At 35.5% G+C, this 17455-nt stretch overlaps 2 non-coding genes across 2 annotated transcripts; both read right to left on the bottom strand.

Moving 5' to 3' along the window:
• Positions 1 to 8277: 8277 nt before the first annotated feature.
• Positions 8278 to 8351, bottom strand: TRNAW-CCA (transfer RNA tryptophan (anticodon CCA)). Its single transcript has one exon. It is a non-coding gene; the product is annotated as a tRNA-Trp (tRNA).
• Positions 8352 to 8490: 139 nt separating this feature from the next.
• TRNAP-UGG (transfer RNA proline (anticodon UGG)) lies at positions 8491 to 8564 on the bottom strand. Its single transcript has one exon. It is a non-coding gene; the product is annotated as a tRNA-Pro (tRNA).
• Between the last annotated feature and the right edge of the window lie 8891 nt (positions 8565 to 17455).

Raw genomic sequence — 17455 nt, 5'->3', positions numbered from 1 at the left:
AAATAAAAAAGAAACGAAATAAAAAGAGAAAAAAATCAGTTATGAAATGCAGTAATTCTTCTTTATTCTTCTAATTGATTGCAATTAAACTCGGCTCAATCTTTTTTAGAAAAAAAAGATTGAGCCGAATAAAAATAGATCATGATATGATCATGAGACTTGACAAATTGAGATTCGTCTATTCTATATATCTAGAATATATATATTAAGGTATAATACAATAAAGAAATACAAATAAAATAATAAAATAATAAAATATAGTATTATCATATGATAATGATAATGGAATCAAATACGCAGTATTTACAGAAAAAAGTCTTCGTTTATTGGGAAAGAATCAATATACTTTTAATGTCGAATCGGGATTCACTAAGACAGAAATAAAGCATTGGGTCGAACTCTTCTTTGGTGTTAAGGTGGTAGCTGTGAATAGCCATCGACTACCTGGAAAAGGTAGAAGAATAGGACCTATTCTGGGCCATACAATGCATTACAGACGTATGATCATTACCCTTCAACCGGGTTATTCTATTCCACTTCTAGATAGAGAAAAAAACTAAAGGAGAATGAATGAAAAAAGACATAGTTTGGAAGTTAGACCTTTTTATAGGACTCTCTTTCAATTTCAAAAAAGAGGACGTTTGAAACTTTTAACAGGCGTAATCGTGAGTCAACAAGTGACTCGAACTGTGTGTAAAAAAAGAAGCATTTTTTTTTTTTCAAAATGCTAGAACTAGATAAGGAAGTTTTCTATAACCTTGAGAAAAAGGATAAAAAGGTAGTTTTTTTTTAGTTTATGACTCCGATCAAGAGCGAGAAATCCTTGATTTGGGATTGGACATAGAACCTGGACCCATCGTAGAGACGTTTAGTTCAAAAGAAAGGATCGTATCCTGATGGTAAGAATTATACTTTCGTGGAAATACAGCGCTATAGACTTCAATGCGGTAGAGTAGACGTTTTGTTTCTAATTTTTCTGGACCAAACCTCCGCTCCGACCCAACGATACAATGAATTTTTTCTGTTCATATTCATAAATAAAAAAGATTCGGAATCGCAATGCTACTATATGCGTCCAGAGGAGTATTTGGAATAATATTCTTCTATAATCCATTATTGCGGGGGGTCTTACTAACAGGGCTTCGCTGCACGGGACAGGTCTTCGTCGAAAAGCTAACTCCACCCGGCATTTTCATACCCTTTCTTTGGGTGGTATATCGCCTTTTAAAGTCTAAGAGGGTAGTAGGGGATCTATAGTAGGTAAGATAATTTGCCCTTTGATTTTGATTGAATATACTATTTTTCCGCCTTTACCACGCATTATTGTATGCGCTTCTAGAGAAGTATGTATGCAGGAAGTAAATTCTAACCGCTTTCTTTTGAATCCAATTTCAAATTAGATTAGAAAGATAGAAAGGCCATGAGGATGGGAAAATCAAAATAAAATCTTTTTAATTAGTTCTCCTTTTTTGGAATTTTCTTATTATCCTTTCATTTTTTTTACAGAATATTTTTCAAACTAAAAATAAAAAATACAATACAATAGTCAATATTCCTTATAATAGATATACTTAATTATATCATAAGAATCTTAAGATATTTTTCGACTAGATAGAAATAGTAAATTTGAATTGAGACACCTATTCCATGACGGATTTAAACTTACCTTCTATTTTCGTGCCTTTAGTAGGCTTAGTATTTCCGGCAATTGCAATGACTTCTTTATTTCTTTATGTGCAAAAAAATAAGATTGTCTAGTATTTTTTAGTGTAAGTAATATAATATGGTAGGGTATGTGGCTTTTTCTACACACACTTTCTACACACAAATGAAAAACGGTTATGGATGCGGATATAGGCTACGAGCATAAATGCATGAATATGCAGAGCCAGGTATAGCGAGTTTTATTTTATTTATTTTAATTGAATCAACGAATATTTTTTGAATAGAAAGTCAATGTATCTAACCTATTATTTCACAGGAGTACTAGTTGCTGAAGGCGATTTCAGAATCAAAAAAAGTAAAGTCAAAATTATTTAGCTTATTCTCTCAATTTCAATCGACCGCTGCTGGATTTAGTATATCTAATATGAATTGGCGATCAGAACACATATGGGTAGAACTTCTAAAAGGTTCTCGAAAAAGGGGTAATTTTTTCTGGGCCTGTATTCTTTTTCTAGGTTCACTAGGATTCTTATCGGTTGGGATTTCCAGTTATCTTGGTAAGAATATTATATCTATACTTCCATCTCAAGAAATTCTTTTTTTTCCGCAGGGGGTCGTGATGTCTTTCTACGGAATCGCAGGCCTATTCATTAGCTCCTACTTGTGGTGTACTATTTTGTGGAATGTAGGTAGTGGTTATGACCGATTCGATAGAAAAGAGGGAATAGTGTGCATTTTTCGTTGGGGATTCCCTGGAATAAAACGTCGCGTCTTCCTTCGATTCCTTATGCGGGATATCCAATCAATTAGAATTCAGGTTAAAGAGGGTCTTTATCCTCGTCGTATTCTTTATATGGAAATCCGGGGCCAGGGGATCATTCCCTTGACTCGTACTGATGATAAATTTTTTACTCCACGAGAAATTGAACAAAAAGCTGCCGAATTGGCCTATTTCTTGCGCGTACCAATTGAAGTATTTTGAGGTATCTTTTTTGAACTGAGTTGAATGAAGAAAAGAAGAATTGGAAGAAGAAAAGTTTTCTCAACACAGGGAGGAAGTCCCTTCTAAATTGGATTTGTTATTGTAAGGGGATTTTTAAGTATTTATCTAAAGGAAGGAACAAACGAGGATAAGAGAAATTTGCTTTTAATTTTTTTTTATCCAAGTTAGATATATCGCATACTATTCTTCCTTTTTCATCCGAAAGGGCTTTTTTTTTATTCTATTTCACTATTTCATTCCATCTAGATCTAAGAAAGAACCCAATGCACTGAAATTCCACTAATAACTAATATACAAAAAAGAAGAATAGATACAGGGTATCAAACCTATAGAGTTTTTGCTTCAAAGAAATAGAAATATCATGAAATAGAAATATCATCATATAGAGTCAGGGAATGGAATAGAGTCAGCGAATGAAGCATATTCATTAACAACTCCATTTACAGATCAAAAATGAAAAAAAAGAAAGCATTGCCTTCTTTACTATATCTTGTATTTATCGTACTTTTGCCTTGGGGGGTCTCTTCCTCATTTAACAAATGTCTGGAACTTTGGATTAAGAATTGGTGGAATACCAGGCAATCCGAAACTCTCTTAACTGATATTCAAGAGAAAAGGATTCTAGAAAGATTCATAGAATTAGAAGAACTTTCTCTCTTGGACGAGATGATAAAAGGGAAACTAAAGACACATGTACAAAAACCTCCTACAGGAATACACAAGGAAATAATACAATGGGTCAAAATAAATAATGAGGATCATCTCCATACCATTTTGCATTTCTCGACAAATATAATCTGTTTGGCTATTCTAAGTGGTTCTTTTTTTCTGGGTAAAGAGGAACTTGTCATTTTGAATTCTTGGGTTCAGGAATTCTTCTATAATTTAAATGACTCAATAAAAGCTTTTTTTATTCTTTTAGTTACTGATTTTTTTGTTGGATTTCACTCCACCCGTGGTTGGGAACTAGTAATTCGTTGGGTCTACAACGATTTTGGATGGGCTCCTAACGAGCTTATTTTCACTATTTTTGTTTGTAGTTTTCCAGTAATTCTAGATACATGTTTGAAATTTTGGGTCTTTTTTTGTTTAAATCGTCTATCTCCTTCGCTTGTAGTCATTTATCATTCAATTAGTGAAGCATAAATTCATTTGATCTCCCGATATTAATATTAATCAAATTAGCAAGCATCTTTTTTTAGAAAGAAAGCCCTTTTCCATTTTAGCAAAATTCTTTCTATTTATACCTACTTTAAGGTATTCATCATTGCAGTACAACTGTTGCAGTAGAATGACAACAGATTCGTGTATAGGGAACTAGATTAGCTTAGCTACCTATCTAATTTATTGTAGAAATTCTGGGATCTGCGATTGGACATGGAAAATAGAAATACTTTTTCTTGGGTAAAGGAACAGATAACTCGATCGATTTCTGTATCGATCATGATATACGTAATAACTCGGACATCTATTTCAAATGCATATCCCATTTTTGCGCAGCAGGGTTATGAAAACCCACGAGAAGCAACTGGACGAATTGTATGTGCCAATTGCCATTTAGCTAGCAAGCCCGTCGATATTGAAGTTCCCCAAGCTGTGCTTCCCGATACTGTATTTGAAGCAGTTCTTCGAATTCCTTATGATATGCAATTGAAACAAGTTCTTGCTAATGGAAAAAAGGGAGGGTTGAATGTAGGTGCTGTTCTTATTTTGCCCGAGGGATTCGAATTAGCGCCGCCCGATCGTATTTCCCCTGAGTTAAAAGAAAAGATAGGAAATCTTGCTTTTCAGAGTTATCGTCCCGATAAAAAAAACATTCTTGTGATAGGCCCTGTTCCCGGTAAGAAATATAGTGAAATTGTCTTTCCCATTCTTTCCCCTGATCCTGCTACGAAGAAAGATGCTCATTTCTTAAAATATCCCATATATGTAGGGGGAAACCGAGGAAGAGGACAGATCTATCCTGATGGTAGCAAGAGTAACAATACAGTCTATAATGCTACGTCAACAGGTATAGTAAGAAAAATACTACGTAAAGAAAAGGGGGGGTATGAAATATCCATAGTTGATGCATCAGATGGACGCCAAGTGATTGATATTATACCTCCCGGACCAGAACTTCTTGTTTCAGAGGGGGAATCCATCAAGCTTGATCAACCATTAACAAGCAATCCTAATGTGGGAGGTTTTGGTCAGGGGGACGCAGAAATCGTGCTTCAGGATCCATTACGTGTCCAAGGCCTTTTGTTCTTCTTCGCATCCGTTATTTTGGCACAAGTTTTTTTGGTTCTCAAAAAGAAACAGTTTGAAAAGGTTCAATTGTACGAAATGAATTTCTAGGTCCCGGGATTTCTTACCATCAAGTTGGTAAAAAGCCTCGATTTATTGGCAATTGCTAGAATTATCTATGATCTATTTTGGAAATCCTTTTTTTGTTTAGACTGCTTTTTGTTTATGAGATGTCTGGAATTCCTTATTTATATCCCATGCAAAAGAAGAGAATCCAAGGCAAAGGCGAGAACAATCAAATTAAAATTTCTTCTTTTTCGGAGGGATTGCAGGTCTTCTTAATCGTCTATTCGGCACAAGAAAAAGCCTTTTTCTTGTGCCGATTCTTCTTGTATCAAAATAAGAATCCTTTTTCTTCCTAATTCGTCAAAGATTACTATTTCTTCTTTATTCGGGTCTGTCTCTTGGACCTCTTTTTCTTTTGCTTAGGTTTAGCCGAGGTAGTGGACAAACAGAGGGGAAGAAAATATGGCGGGGGAAAAATTTCTTGTGATTGTGAGCAAATTGCTTGGCTTGTTTAATTAAGTTCAACTTCAAATTTACAGAAATTTTGCAAAAAAAAAGTAAACTCTTCCATTGAAGGTTTTTTTATTTTTAGGCTAGTTGAATAGTTTTGATTAAGGTTTTATTAGTTTATTACTCGAAACTAAATCAAGGATTTTCAGGATACTTCCTTCGTGGAATAAGATATTGGATCCTCGAGTGATCTCTTTTTCTTGTTGCTTCATAAGAGTGAATCGAATAGATTCAATTCGCGTTATAAGAGTAAAATAAAAATTCCGCGGGTCCTTTCCGCTCTAATCAGATAAAGGGGGGTAAGGACCCGCTAAGCTCCTACTTTTTCATGTTTACAATCTGGTCCCTCCGATTACTATAGAGATGAACCCAATCCAGAATATGAACCATAAAAGAAAACACCTACTAAACCAATCACAGCAATACCAGCTACAGTACCTATCAGCCAAAGAGGAATTCTTCCAGTAGTATCGGCCATTTCCCCTACTTTCCTCCACATTTTATCAATTGGTCATGCTAGAGACAAAAACAGTCATGGGTAGTTATAAGGATGGTATCCTTCCAAATGGGATAAGAGAATTCTTATTAGTCTCTTTCTTTCTCTCAATTGAAGAAGTAATTGGAAAATAAAACAGCAAGTACAAAAATGAGTAATAAACCCCAGTATAGACTGGTACGATTCAATTCAACATTTTGTTCATTCGGGTTTGATTGTGTCATAGTTCTATAGTTGGAATTTGTTTTATCGTTGGATGAACTGCATTGCTGATATTGATCCCAAGAAAAAAACAGTAGGTACAGCTAGTCCGTGAATAGCCAGCCATCGCACTGTAAAAATAGGATAGGTTCGATCTATGGTCATTGAGGGCCTCCTAAAAGGATCTACTAAATTCATCGAGTTGTTCTAAAGAATCAAAACGGTCGGTTATTAACGGAATTCCTTGTCGGCTTTCCGTGAAATACTCGTTTGGCCTAGGACTTCCAAACACGTCATAAGCTAAACCCGTACTGACAAATAACCAACCCGCAATGAATAGGGAAGGTATAGTAATGCTATGAATAACCCAGTATCGAATACTGGTAATAATATCAGCAAAAGAACGTTCTCCCGTGCTTCCAGACATGCTGAACTCCCAAAATTTTTGTACATTCAAAAAAGGAATTGATTCCGTAAAAGATGGGATCGACCAGTAAATAGAAAATTACTGATATTTCATCCTTGTGAGATTGTCAATTTTGTACCAAAGGTGTATTTTGAGTATACCGAATTAGTATAGCTATCCTTCCTATGGCACAGCAATCTGGTTTTGCCTGGTTCCGAAACATAATTACTTTTTTATTTTTTTTTTGTCTATAGGTAAGCTATATGTTATTCAAGGCATCAATAGAAAACCCCATTTTTGTAGGTTCTACTTACTTTTCATTGGCTTCGGAATAATAGAGTAATTCGGAATAGCAGCCAAAATCTTGGGAAAATCTAAGTTAATGATCAATAGGTTTGGATAAATAATTTAGGAAGGATATTCTCATACTGACACAATACAAGGACAAGTATATGTGAAATCTATCCTTTCATAATTCGTAATTCATCCTTGTATTGTTTGTTGGATTAGGTCTAACTTTCTTGACCAAACTGCGAGCGCGGAACTTTACGAGATGAAATAGGGAAAGACAGAAGATAGAATAGAACTTAAAAGGATAATTGAAGTGACTCGTCTTCGAATCTACTTTGGTTGGAGTTCGAAAAAGGAATAAAAATAAAGTAAATTCAAGGAAGAGCTTTCTTTTTTTTTTTTTTTTAACAGCCCCTTGGCAGGTCGTGGAATGCTTTTGTTCTCCTCTTATTCCATATGGAATACAATCAGTTAAAATAAGAAGGAATAGGGGAATATTCGATCGTTCACTCCAAAAAGAGGGTCCTATTGAAAAAGAAATTATCCAAAATAGAAAGAAGTTTTTTTTTTCAAATTCAATTGTTTATTTATCTCTTATTCAAAAATTTCCCTGAAAATTGAATTTCTTTTTTTCATTCAATGGGGTTAGATGATCTAGTTCTTAATATTATTACTTTACTCAATTGACAAATTCCACAACAAATCTCTTGATTCGGAATTAGGGACTCATGTATCATCTGATGAATCCACTTTCTTTTACACTTCTGTATCTTACTCTATCTTGTTTTTTAGTATTATCTAAAATAACTGATGAATTATGAATTTTCCATAACTTAGGTAAATGCTTTACCAACATATGTAGTGTAGTAAAAAAAAATAAATGGAATTTAACTCTTTCATGCTTACTTTAACTAGTTATTTTGGTTTTCTACTGGCTGCTTTAACTATAACCCCAGCTCTATTTATTGGCTTGAACAAGATACGCCTTATTTGAATTGACTGAATAATTATAATTCAGAAAAGAAAAATCTTTCTTTGGGATTCCTGGCATTCTACGACTCTTTTCCAGACTAATTAGGAATTCTTTTCTTGGTCATTGAGATTCGTGGATAATTTAGAGTACTATTTAGGGATAGATCGTACCTCTTTTTTTATCCCCTCGAACAAATCGAAATGATTGAAGTTTTTCTATTTGGAATCGTCTTAGGCCTAATTCCTATTACTTTAGCGGGATTATTCGTGACTGCGTATTTGCAATACAGGCGTGGGGATCAGTTGGATCTTTGATTGAGTCATTTTTTTTTTTTGATTGACCTCCTCCAGACCAGAGAGGAGGTCAAATTGAAATTGGAGTTACAATTCAATTTTGTTAAGTTATTTTACTCTGCTTCGACATAAAATAGATGGAATCACGCTCTGTAGGATTTGAACCTACGACATCGGGTTTTGGAGACCCGCGTTCTACCGAACTGAACTAAGAGCGCTTTCATTCATTCAAAAAGAAAATCTTTTTCTATTCCTAATGTATCTCACGTACGTATAGTCTCCACAAATTCAAGTTATACCCACTTTACTTTAATTGATCTCGTCGCTACTGCCTATAAAGAAGAAAGAAGTAATAGGTAGGGATGACAGGATTTGAACCTGTGACATTTTGTACCCAAAACAAACGCGCTACCAAGCTGCGCTACATCCCTTTTCCAAATTAAATTGTTGTACAATGCCATTGTACACAATTCCTGTCTTCTTTTCCACATCATAATTTTCTTCTTCTTTCTTTCTCTATCTATATATAGAACCCTCGTGTCATTTCTTCTTTTTGGTCTCATATAATTAAGGAATTATATACATATAAAATCCAATATAATTTCGCCTATAAAAGAAGGATTACTTTTCCTTGGTAATATATAGGAAGAAGGGGTCATCTTTTTCTTTTTTAGGGATAGGAAAATTTCGTCGATATGGTTCATTTTATATATAGCATAACAATCTTGGGCAAGAGTTTATGATCATATATGTATTCCAACAAGGAAGGAGGATTTTCAATGCGGGATATAAAAACATATCTCTCTGTAGCACCCGTGCTAAGTACTCTATGGTTTGGTGCTTTAGCAGGTTTATTGATAGAAATTAATCGTTTATTCCCAGATGCTTTGTCATTCCCTTTTTTTTAATTCTAGTTATTGCTATGGGAGGGATAGATTTCTTCGTGATATGACAAAATTTGATCCTTTTCAATCTTTTTTTAGTATCGGAAGGAAAAAGAAAGAAAAGATGGATTGGGTTGAACCTCAGAGTCATTAAAAATTTGGTAAACCCCATTTTTGAAAATAGAAATTCAATTTAAAGGGGTACCCAAGCTAAATAAGGCCTCAGAAATCAGAGCATAGAAAAGGCGGGGCTGGCTAATTAAATGAAAGGATTTCGAACCAAAATCTTTGCTAATTCGACAAGGATTGTATTCTTTAATTATTTCTCTATTTTTTATTACTTAATTAAAGAATAAAAAAAAATTATTCTAATGAATTTTATTCTTCTTCTTCGGATTCAAAATAGAAGAATAAAAGAATAAGTAGAAGAATTAAGTTAAGTCAATCCAAAAAGAAAAGGAGGTTCATGGCCAAGGGAAAAGATGTTAGAATCAGAGTTATTTTGGAATGCATCAGTTGTGTTCGAAAAGGTGCCAATGAGGAATCGACGGGGATTTCTAGATATAGTACTCAAAAGAATCGCCACAATACACCCGGACAATTAGAATTCAAAAAATTTTGTCGTTATTGTCGCAAGCATACGACTCATCACGAAATAAAGAAATAGGAACATCGTGTGTTTGATCTTTCCAAACAACAGAAAGAGTAAGAACTTCATATTTAATATATAAAGAAAACATAGTATAGAATACAAAATACAAATCAACTCATCTGATTTCCGGTAGATATTATTTCATATGTATAGAGGGTATTCATATACTATAATATGAATCAAATAAGATATGGATCAAAGAAAAACTACTTCTTCTGGATCCTAAATTAATAAAATAAAGAAGTGAATTTTCAAATTTTCAAATTTTAAATAAGGAATAAATCATGTATACATCTAAACAACCTTTTCTTAAATCTAAGCAACCCTTTAGTAAATCCAAGCAAACTTTTAATAAATCCAAGCAACCCTTTCGTAAATCCAAGCAAACTTTTCGTAAATTCAAGCAACCTTTTCGTAAATCTAAACAACCTTTTCGTAGGCGTCCCCGGATTGGCCCGGGAGATCGAATTGATTATAGAAACATGAGTTTAATTAATAGATTTATTAGTGAACAAGGAAAAATATTATCGAGACGAATAAATAGATTAACCTTGAAACAACAACGATTAATTACTCTTGCTATAAAACAGGCTCGTATTTTATCTTTCTTACCGTTTCGTAACTATGAGAACGAAAAGCAATTTCAAGCCCAGTCAATTTCAATAATTACAGGTTCTAGACCCAGAAAAAATAGACATATTCCTCAATTAACGCAAAAGTACAATTCCAATCGAAACTTAAGAAACAACAACCAAAATTTAAGAAACAACAACCGGAACTTAAGTTCCGATTGTTGATGTTTTATTCGAATTCGAAAGGGCCAGACCTATATATATTATAAAGAAAGTAATCCAGCTCGTTGATTCCTACCACTTAATCTTAATTTATTGTATCTTCCCGGAGTTCCCTCTCCGGGAATTCATCTTTTATTATTCCAGTATATTACTTTATTTATACCTTTAATTGATGATCTTTATTTTATTGGAAATCGTGTAAAGATTATTTGGATTTGATACAGCTACTTGTGCAAGCATTTTACGATTAAGAATCAATTTCTTCTTGTACAGGTTGTGTATTAATTTACTATAACTATCGAATACTTTATATACCCGCGTTGCTGCGTTTATCCGAGTGATCCACAAACGACGAAAATCCCTCTTTTGCCTACCTCTATCTCGATGAGAGGAAACAAAAGCTCTTTTTACCTGTTGGGTAATCATTCGATTAAGTCTTAAATGAGCCCCTCTAAAGTTTGAGGCAAATGAACGCATTTTTGTTCGTCGTCTCCGGGCTATATATCCTCGCGGAACTCTGGTCATTGAATCAAATTAACCTTAATGAATAACTAATGATTTCTCTTCTTTTAGCCACCCTTTTTCTCATTAATAACAAAACTAATTATTCCGATATATAAAATATTAATTCCAATGGCTTTTGCTATAGTAACCTTCCCAACCACGATTTTTTATTCCACTCCGTTCAGTTATTTCTATACGAAATAACAAATTCATTCTAATAATACTAAAAAAAATAGTGGGTTCCATCGTTTCTATGGTTCCCTTTTAAACGGTGAGGCCCTCTCTATACACCGGAGCCCTTTCTTTCATCAAAAGGTATTGCGAACTTGTATAGTCCACATTCTTTGGCTCTACCTATCCATTATAGAGTAAATAGCTCTTTTCACAATAAGAGTTATCCATACAGTGACGGTATTTAATTATGAAAGTTGGCTAAGTAGCTGACCCTGTTAGTCCGTTCTTTTAAGATAAAGGAGCATAAGCCTTTTTCTTTTTATTACTATTTCCTCCGCTTAATGGATAACCATTTGCTACCAATGGGAGAATTGCTTCTTATTTCCAATTTAGATAATTGGATTTGCACCAAAGGAAACCATAAATTCCATATACCATAGAAATCTAGGATAGAGAAGCTATATCCTATTCATTGGTACTAATCATGGATACTTCAATTTTTTTTATATTTGTTTGAAGTCATGATCTGAACGAGTCGCACATACACCCTAGCACATGTTCCTCGACGCTGAGGGCATCCTTTAAGCGCGGCCGTTTTTCGAGCATTTCGTATTGGCTGTCTTGCGTTTCTAATAAGTTGTTTAACCGTCGGCATGTTGTATGTATATAGAAAAAAATGGATTGGTTTAGATCCATCTTAACCTGATGATTGCTCATCATGAAGTCTTTCTATTTTCTATTAAATCGAGGAAAACACGAATTTAGCTGTGAAATAACTTTACAAGAAATCCGGACACTACCAATCCTTAAACATTTCTGGAAACCACACTGGATCAGTATCGCAGTGCTTGTCAATCATTTCATCCCCTACAATATCGACAAGTCCATAAGCTTTGGCTTCGTCTGCTGACATAAAAACATCCCTTTCCATGTCTTCGGATACAACCCAAAAAGGCTTGCCTGTTCTTACTGCATAAACCCTTGTGATCATTTCGCGAACTTTGTGTAACTCTTCTACTTCTAGTAAAAATTCTGGTGTCCTTGCCCGATAATAAGCACTAGCAGGTTGGTGAAGCATAATCCTCGCGTGAGGGAATGCTATACGCTTGGTGGGTTCTCCTCCAAGCAGAATGAAGGACGCCATGGAGGCGGCTATTCCGAGGCATATTGTATATATATCTGGTGTCACCGTTTGCATCGTATCAAAAATAGCCATTCCTGAGATTAGCCACCCGCCTGGGGAGTTTATAAACAAAAAAATATCACTAATTCCATCTTCTATACTCAGATATACCATGAGACCTGTAATATGATTCGTGATCTCGCAACGAATCTCTTGACCTAAAAAAAGTGTCCTTTCTCGATACATAACATTGTATAAGTCAACCCAAGTCGCTTCTTCATCTCCAGGAATCCGGTAAGGTACTTTTGGAACACCAATGGGCATATTAGATTAATATTATTAAATTTAAGTAAGAAAACCACACTTTAATATGGAAACGTAAGAATGGAACAGAAAGAAAGAATCCGCAGTTTATTGTCTTAATTTTTATTCTTATTCTATATGAATATTATAGATTCTATTAATACGTAGATTGAAAGGTTATACATATAAGGAATGTAAGACAGATTGAATAAAGAAAAGGGAATGGGTGATTTGAATGCTAAACAAAGAGGGGTAGCGATCTATTCTTCGTTTTTTCCAAATTGGCCAAGTTACCCATTGCATATTGGCACTTATCGAGTATAGAATAGATCTGCTTCTCTTTCTTCTTATGAACAGAATTGGCTTCTTATTTTTAATGGAATGAAATAAATATTCGCGCTTTCTGACACAGAATCCCCTAGAAGGGTTAGGTACATAGGATATGGATAGTCTTTTTCAATGCGATAAAATAAAGCGACATCGTGTCTATTTTTCTTTGCTAAAGGGGTATTTCCATGGGTTTGCCTTGGTATCGTGTTCATACTGTCGTATTGAATGATCCGGGTCGATTGCTTGCGGTGCATATAATGCACACAGCTCTAGTTTCTGGTTGGGCTGGCTCAATGGCTTTATACGAATTAGCAGTTTTTGATCCCTCTGATCCTGTTCTGGATCCAATGTGGAGACAAGGTATGTTCGTAATTCCCTTCATGACTCGTTTAGGAATAACGGATTCGTGGGGTGGTTGGAGTATTTCAGGAGGAACTGTAACAAATCCGGGTATTTGGAGTTATGAAGGTGTGGCAGGTACGCATATTGTGTTTTCTGGCTTGTGTTTCTTGGCAGCGATCTGGCATTGGGTATATTGGGACCTAGAAATATTCTCTGATGAGCGGACGGGAAAACCTCCTCTTTGGATTTGCCCAAGATCTTTGGAATTCATTTATTTCTTGCAGGGGTGGCTTGCTTTGGCTTTGGGGCATTTCATGTAACGGGTTTGTATGGTCCTGGGATATGGGTATCCGATCCTTATGGACTAACTGGAAAAGTACAAGCTGTAAATCCAGCGTGGGGTGCAGAAGGTTTTGATCCTTTTGTTCCGGGGGGAATAGCTTCTCATCATATTGCTGCGGGTACATTGGGTATATTAGCGGGCTTATTCCATCTTAGTGTCCGTCCGCCTCAACGTCTATATAAAGGATTACGTATGGGCAATATTGAAACTGTACTTTCCAGTAGTATCGCTGCTGTTTTTTTTGCAGCTTTCGTAGTTGCTGGAACTATGTGGTATGGGTCAGCAACGACCCCAATCGAATTATTTGGGCCTACTCGTTATCAGTGGGATCAGGGATACTTTCAGCAAGAAATATATCGAAGAGTTAGCAATGGTTTAGCCGAAAATCTTAGTTTATCAGAAGCTTGGTCTAAAATTCCCGAAAAATTAGCCTTTTATGATTATATTGGTAATAATCCGGCAAAAGGGGGATTATTCAGAGCAGGCTCAATGGACAATGGGGATGGAATAGCTGTTGGATGGTTAGGACATCCCGTCTTTAGAGATAAAGAAGGACGTGAGCTTTTTGTACGCCGTATGCCTACTTTTTTTGAAACATTTCCGGTTGTTTTGGTAGATGAGGAGGGAATTGTTAGAGCAGACGTTCCTTTTAGAAGAGCAGAATCCAAATATAGTGTTGAACAAGTAGGTGTAACGGTGGAGTTCTATGGTGGCGAACTTAATGGAGTAAGTTATTCTGATCCTGCTACTGTAAAAAAATATGCGAGGCGTTCTCAATTAGGGGAAATTTTTGAATTAGACCGGGCTACTTTGAAATCTGATGGTGTTTTTCGCAGCAGTCCAAGGGGTTGGTTCACTTTTGGTCATGCTACCTTTGCTTTGCTCTTCTTTTTCGGACACATTTGGCATGGCGCTAGAACATTGTTCCGAGATGTTTTTGCTGGTATTGATCCAGATTTGGATGCTCAAGTGGAATTTGGAACATTCCAAAAAGTGGGAGATCCAACTACAAGGAAACAGGCAGTTTGATACACATTGTTATAGTATCTTTCACCTCTCTTTTTTGATTTGACATGGGAAACATCTCCCATCCTTTCTTTGACTCTTTTTCTTTCTTTATATGGGAAATTATCCCAAATGACAAATGAATAGGTGTGGAAGTTATAATTGTAAATAAACCAGGATCGAATCTATGGAAGCATTGGTTTATACGTTCCTTTTAGTTTCGACTTTAGGGATAATTTTTTTCGCTATCTTCTTCCGAGAACCACCTAAGGTTCCACCAACTCCAACTAAAAGAATAAAATAATTTCATTTAAGTAAGAAGTCCCCCTATCTGGGAGACTTCTTACTTAAATTAGTCTCCGTGTTCTTCGAATGGATCTCTTAATTGTTGAGAGGGTTGCCCAAACGCGGTATATAAGGCATACCCAGTAAAGCTTACAAGTAAACCAGATATGGAGATGGCGACTAAAGTTGCTGTTTCCATTTTTATAGAATTTCAAGATTACAATGGATCTACGAAAAGATCGTGTATTTACAACTACAACGGAATAGTATACAAAGTCAACACCAATGATTAAATAGAATTTATGGCTACACAAACCGTTGAAGATAGTTCTAAACCTAGGCCAAAACGAACTGGTGCAGGTAGTTTACTGAAACCCTTGAATTCGGAATATGGGAAAGTCGCCCCGGGTTGGGGGACTACTCCTTTTATGGGGATCGCAATGGCTTTATTCGCTATATTCCTATCTATCATTTTAGAAATTTATAATTCTTCCGTTTTACTGGACGGAATTTTAACCAATTAGGTTTCTACTAACTAAAACTAGGAAGTCAGAGTTTTTCCATCCAAAAAAGCCTTTCTAGTTTAAGATCTACATTTCTAGATATTATGGTAGTTCGACCGCGGAATTTTTTTGTTTCGGTATCTCTGGAATATGAGTGTGTGACTTGTTAGAATTGATCCTATTGATAATACATAGAAAGGGCCTGTTATCTCTATCAAGATGATTCTAATTCGTCAGATATTATTTATTCTAGTATCTGGAACACGAAATAGATAGAGTGGATCAAAAAAAAATGGAACTATGATTCATACTCACTATTAAGACCTCGCAACCAGACTGAAAAATTCAAGTAGTTCTTAAATAAAAATAAAAAAGAAATTTTCTTCCTTCCAATTTTGTTTGCCCAAAAGACAACTTTTTTTCTCTCGATTTTGTCGAGTCATTACACTGATTCAATAAATGATTATCAAGCGGTTCTTATTCGAAGAACCCTTGCCTTTTGTTTAGCTTGAGACTAAATCATCGTGGCTCTAGTATGAATCTAAGGTTTTAATTGAACTGATTCATAGGATCTCAACAAGATAATTTCTATATTACGCATAAAAAAACAAATCCTTTATAGGGAAGAGAAAAGTCAAGAAGCCTCTAATGACCAACATAAGGGAAAGGAAGAAAGAAAGACGCGCCAACTTGAGATTTTTTGGCATTATCATCACAAAGAAGATATTCCGGATTTTTCTTATTTGATATCTTCAAGGCAAATCGACCCAATTCAGTGGCTGATGAAGTTTTGAACCTTTTTTCTAATATTCGTTGAAAATTTTTGTGTTTCTGCTTGAGCCGTACGAGATGAAATTTTCATATACGGCTCTTAGAGGGGGACTCGGGTTAGTTACCTATCTCAATAAAGTATATGATTGGTTTGAGGAACGTCTTGAGATTCAGGCAATTGCAGATGATATAACTAGTAAATATGTTCCTCCCCATGTCAACATATTTTATTGTTTAGGGGGAATTACACTTACTTGTTTTCTAGTACAAGTCGCTACCGGTTTTGCTATGACTTTTTACTACCGACCAACCGTTACAGAGGCTTTTTCCTCGGTTCAATACATAATGACCGAGGCCAACTTTGGTTGGTTAATCCGATCAGTTCATCGATGGTCAGCAAGTATGATGGTTTTAATGATGATCCTGCATGTATTTCGTGTGTATCTCACAGGGGGATTTAAAAAACCCCGCGAATTAACTTGGGTCACAGGTGTGGTTTTGGCTGTTTTGACTGCATCATTTGGTGTAACTGGTTATTCTTTGCCTTGGGATCAAATTGGCTATTGGGCAGTCAAAATTGTGACAGGTGTACCTGACGCCATTCCGGTAATAGGATCGCCTTTAGTGGAGTTATTACGCGGAAGTGCTAGTGTGGGCCAATCCACTTTGACTCGTTTTTATAGTTTACATACCTTTGTACTGCCTCTGCTTACTGCCGTATTTATGTTAATGCACTTTCCAATGATACGTAAGCAAGGTATTTCGGGTCCTTTATAGGGAAGGCATATCATAGAGAATTATAATTATCATATATCATATCGGGTAGGTTTTGGTATTTCATTGCTACAAGCATGGGTTATTGTAAAATAACACATGTCATTTGGATACTTCTCTTCAACTCCAAAGTATTTTTATACAATACAAATAGTTGAAGTTAATTTTACGAAAGAAAAAAGGCGGATTATGGGAGTGTGTGACTTGAATTATTGATTTGGCCATGCAGATAAAGAATTGGATCTGCCACATTAGAATTCACAACCAAAGGTGTCTCCGCATCCAATCAACATGTAAGTCCCCTACCTAGGAAGGATAGGCTGGTTCACTTGAGGAGAATATCTTCTATGATCATACCGCAACCATGTCATCCATGAACAGGCTCCGTAAGATCCCATAGAGTAGAAATGGAATAAGTCATGTGACATGATCCAGTTCTCTATTTATTACACTTACCTTTTTATTATAGTATGGAAATGCATTCATTTTCTTTGCATCGATTGTGATCCGCAATACTATCGGAGTAAAAGAAGGG

This window comes from Triticum urartu, unplaced genomic scaffold (genome assembly GCF_056163025.1).
Source record: "Triticum urartu cultivar PI428250 unplaced genomic scaffold, HENAU_Tu73 scaffold2, whole genome shotgun sequence".
In the NCBI taxonomy this organism is placed as follows: domain Eukaryota; kingdom Viridiplantae; phylum Streptophyta; class Magnoliopsida; order Poales; family Poaceae; genus Triticum; species Triticum urartu.
This window is presented reverse-complemented; position numbering and strand designations above follow the sequence as displayed.